The sequence below is a fragment of the Schistocerca cancellata genome, unplaced genomic scaffold (assembly GCF_023864275.1).
Source record: "Schistocerca cancellata isolate TAMUIC-IGC-003103 unplaced genomic scaffold, iqSchCanc2.1 HiC_scaffold_964, whole genome shotgun sequence".
Classification (NCBI taxonomy): domain Eukaryota; kingdom Metazoa; phylum Arthropoda; class Insecta; order Orthoptera; family Acrididae; genus Schistocerca; species Schistocerca cancellata.
In genome coordinates, this window is record NW_026046972.1 from 52,501 (window position 1) to 57,500 (window position 5,000).

General features: G+C 53.2%; 1 non-coding gene across 1 annotated transcript in view; it reads left to right on the forward strand.

The window, feature by feature from the left end:
- The first annotated feature begins 4,310 nt into the window (after window positions 1-4,310).
- Window positions 4,311-5,000, forward strand: part of LOC126150023 (small subunit ribosomal RNA) — a 1,909-nt gene continuing 1,219 nt past the window's right edge. The window contains exon 1 of the ribosomal RNA XR_007531271.1: window positions 4,311-5,000. This exon is cut by the window's right edge and continues 1,219 nt beyond it. This is a non-coding gene — a ribosomal RNA (small subunit ribosomal RNA).

Sequence of the window (5,000 nt, forward strand, 5' to 3'; positions counted from 1 at the left end):
GACAATGCCGCCCACAGGCACAACACAGCCATCTTTGGGAATGTGACCAAACTACATTGCCATCCGGCCCAGAAACGACACCTCCATCTACAGGAATCCAACGAAACTACGCCAACCATACCTCCAAAACACGGCACCGCCATCTATGACAATGTGACGAAACCACATGCAATAGCTCCATCTACGCGAATCGGACGACACTACGTCCACCATGTCGAGCGCACCACAAACAAAAATACCGCCACCTGCAGGTCCCCCGCAACATGACCTGCTGCACCGATGATACCGCCATCTATGAGACGCCACGCCGACTACGACATCGCTAGGTCCCACAGTGCCCATTTTCCGACGCCACCCACAAACCCTGCATCATCTGCCCACCACAGGAGCCCCAACGCCTGTGCCTGCGTCGCACGAAGTCGTCGACCGACAATCGCTCCACCCGCACCCGCACGTGCCCCACCCCAACCGCCCAAATCGCAACTCCAGCGGATGAACGGCGGACTCTTCCCGCACTCGTAACGTGCAATCCGCCCCTATATCTTGCGTTTCATGAAGAGTTATATCGAATATGCCATATTCCCGCTGTCCCTATACATGCTGTAAGTAGCTCGCTTGCTACAGCAGCAGCAGCACCACCTCCGCGCGCTTCCCTGGGGGCACTGAACCGCAGGATGCGAGACCCCACGCCCAGTGGCAAACAGGGCTCCTCTCAGAATATAGGCGGTCCCTACCCCTCACAACGATGACGGTGGGAGGGCCGTTTTACGAGACCATTTCCTGCGGTGCCAACGCTGTCGTAGAGCCGATACTCCATCTTTGGTACAAGGCAATCATTCCGCTGTAAATCAGTACGTCACTCGTAGTTCAGTCACCTCACAGCACTGCTCAGTAAACTATGCAGGCCCACATAGATAGATTATGATAGATTATATACGCAAATGCCCCTATACATGCTGAACGTCCGTACACACAAAATGAACCACACGTCAGCCACACACTCTATCACACACTACTCTCTGCCTGTAACAGACACAGATACAACTACTAAGCACCAGCATGGACCAACGTCCGGTGCATCCTATCCGCCACAGTACACCAACTACGCTATGATAACCAGACCGGGAGGTCCAATCATAAAACAGAATACCCCACTCGTCCGACAACCACAATTGCTCAGAGAAGCCACCAACACCCACACATGTCCTACACAGGGGTGCACCCATCACCACCACACTGCCTCGTCTTACAGCACAAACACACTGGCAGGAATGAAACACACAGGTCTGCCGCAACCACAGACACGGCTCGCCCCCTCTCACTGGCGAAAAGCGCATCCCGACGTGACATAACTCCTTTGACACACTGACGCTGCCTCGGGCATCCACGTCCTACGGTCGATATCAACGAACCTCCCCCCCCCCCTCCCCCCCACAACACGCCATCCCATACCACATTGTGTACCGTACCCAAACCTAACGTGTACTGTACTACAACGCAATGTGTACCATAACACAACCCAGTTTGTACCTTAACCTAACCTATGTCACCTTAACCTAACCTATGTCACCTTAACCTAACCTATGTCACCTTAACCTAACCTATGTCACCTTAACCTAACCTATGTCACCTTAACCTAACCTATGTCACCTTAACCTAACCTATGTCACCTTAACCTAACCTATGTCACCTTAACCTAACCCATCTTGCACCTTAACCTAACCCATCTTGCACCTTAACCTAACCCATCTTGCACCTTAACCTAACCCATCTTGCACCTTAACCTAACCCATCTTGCACCTTAACCTAACCTATGTTGCACCTTAACCTAACCTGTGTTGCACCTTAACCTACCTCAATTTGCACCGCAATGTAACGCAATTTGCACCGCAATGTAACGCAATTTGCACCGCAATGTAACGCAATTTGCACCGCAATGTAACGCAATTTGCACCGCAATGTAACGCAATTTGCACCGCAATGTAACGCAATTTGCACCGCAATGTAACGCAATTTGCACCGCAATGTAACGCAATTTGCACCGCAATGTAACGAAATTTGCACCGCAATGTAACGCAATTTGCACCGCAATGTAACTCAATTTGCACCGCAATGTAACTCAATTTGCACCGCAATGTAACTCAATTTGCACCGCAATGTAACTCAATTTGCACCGCAATGTAACTCAATTTGCACCGCAATGTAACTCAATTTGCACCGCAATGTAACTCAATTTGCACCGCAATGTAACTCAATTTGCACCGCAATGTAACTCAATTTGCACCGCAATGTAACTCAATTTGCACCGCAATGTAACTCAATTTGCACCGCAATGTAACTCAATTTGCACCGCAATGTAACTCAATTTGCACCGCAATGTAATGCAATTTGCACCGCAATGTAATGCAATTTGCACCGCAATGTAATGCAATTTGTACCGCAATCTACCCCCACATTGTGCCTTAACCTAACCCACATTGTGCCTTAACCTAACCCACATTGTGCCTTAACCTAACCCACGTTGTGCCTTAACCTAACCCACGTTGTGCCTTAACCTAACCCACGTTGTGCCTTAACCTAACCCAAGTTGTGCCTTAACCTAACCCAAGTTGTGCCTTAACCTAACCCAAGTTGTGCCTTAACCTAACCCAAGTTGTGCCTTAACCTAACCCAAGTTGTGCCTTAACCTAACCCAAGTTGTGCCTTAACCTAACCCAAGTTGTGCCTTAACCTAACCCAAGTTGTGCCTTAACCTAACCCAAGTTGTGCCTTAACCTAACCCAAGTTGTGCCTTAACCTAACCCAAGTTGTGCCTTAACCTAACCCAAGTTGTGCCTTAACCTAACCCAAGTTGTGCCTTAACCTAACCCAAGTTGTGCCTTAACCTAACCCAAGTTGTGCCTTACCCTGCTCTGTAATTGGCATATGACACGTTACATTAATGTATTGTCCAACCGCAACCCGCTCAGAATGTTGTGTACACAGCTACGTGTCATCTCCCCATAACAGCTGCATTGCAGTGTGGTACGCCATAGAGACGTGTGGGAGTAATGGACGCAGTGGATGGCGATCAGCATGAGCCGTCTGTTCATGTAGTGGCGCGTGTATGCAGACGTAGTAGTCTCTTCTCACACAATGTGATAGCACGGTGCCCCGCGTTCCACATCTGCGACATGCTACAGAGGCCGGTTGACAGTTGGTCGCGCAATGGACATCGCATACGTACGGGGGCACCTTCCACGTGCCCTCTAGTCGGGCACATTTTGTTGCGTGGATGTGAGCGGATGTAGTGTGTCTTGACACCTGACAGGCAGGCATGCAATAATAGTTGACTTTGCAAACGGGGATGGACGTGTACGTTTACTGGTGACGTTACGCAAATGAACAACTGGTAACCCGTTGTGGTGCGGTTGTCCTTGCTGGAGGTACATCTGTGAGGGCAACGATCGGTACAGCTACGAAGCGGTCCCCACCATACCAACGAACGTGAATGTGAATCTGGGTGTGAAGCGATACGCGGCTGTGGGTGGGTGGGACTGTCCCCGGCCGGTGAGGGGGGGCCGCCCGGCGTGCTGGCCGCGCGGTGCGTGGGCGCACGCGCTACAGCCGGCTGGTGGGGGCGCCCAGTGGCAGGCGCGCCGGCCGACGGACGCGGCAGGCGGCGCAGCTGCGCGCCGGGGCACCCTGCGCGCGGCGCCGTGCAGCCAAAGTGGGTCCTCGCCGGCCCGGTGCGAAGCGCGGTGGACATCTGCAGTGTGCTGGTCCGATTGAGGACTGTGTGCGTTGAGGATGCGCCGCCGCCCGGCACTCGGCGCCGCGACGCCGTCTGCTGCTCGGTCGCCCCAGCGGTTCTCGCTGGTGGTTTGTATCGCAGTTGTGCAGACGTGTTGGCACGTGCGCTGTGCTGGGAGAGTTCGCTTCGGCACCCACGTGGGGCCTTTGCCCTTCTGTGGCGCTGGCGTTGGAGCTGCCGGTCACCGTAGGTGGCGCGTGTTGTCTCCCGCCGGCAATGCCACGACAGCACGCTCCCGGGCCTCTGTCGGCAGCGGCAAGCTCAGTTGGGAGCACGGGTGGTCGCACCTAAAGCGTCTACTCGCCTAACTCCGGGCGATTGCGCCTCTCTCGAACCCGACCAAGTACTTAGGACGGCGCTGCGCGCCGCCGGGACCTGAGAGGGTTTCGAGGTGTATTGTGCAGGGGAGCTCAGCCTCCTCCTGTTTGCAGAATAATTGAGCGGACGCTTGCGTGTTCGCGCGGGCCCCTGGGACACACTCCCGGGCGGCCGGCTGCTCAGCTCTAGTTGACGCAGCTCCCTGGTTGATCCTGCCAGTAGTCATATGCTTGTCTCAAAGATTAAGCCATGCATGTCTCAGTACAAGCCGCATTAAGGTGAAACCGCGAATGGCTCATTAAATCAGTTATGGTTCCTTAGATCGTACCCACGTTACTTGGATAACTGTGGTAATTCTAGAGCTAATACATGCAAACAGAGTCCCGACCAGAGATGGAAGGGACGCTTTTATTAGATCAAAACCAATCGGTCGGCTCGTCCGGTCCGTTTGCCTTGGTGACTCTGAATAACTTTGGGCTGATCGCACGGTCCTCGTACCGGCGACGCATCTTTCAAATGTCTGCCTTATCAACTGTCGATGGTAGGTTCTGCGCCTACCATGGTTGTAACGGGTAACGGGGAATCAGGGTTCGATTCCGGAGAGGGAGCCTGAGAAACGGCTACCACATCCAAGGAAGGCAGCAGGCGCGCAAATTACCCACTCCCGGCACGGGGAGGTAGTGACGAAAAATAACGATACGGGACTCATCCGAGGCCCCGTAATCGGAATGAGTACACTTTAAATCCTTTAACGAGTATCTATTGGAGGGCAAGTCTGGTGCCAGCAGCCGCGGTAATTCCAGCTCCAATAGCGTATATTAAAGTTGTTGCGGTTAAAAAGCTCGTAGTTGGATTTGTGTCCCACGCTGTTGGTTCACCGCCCGTCGGT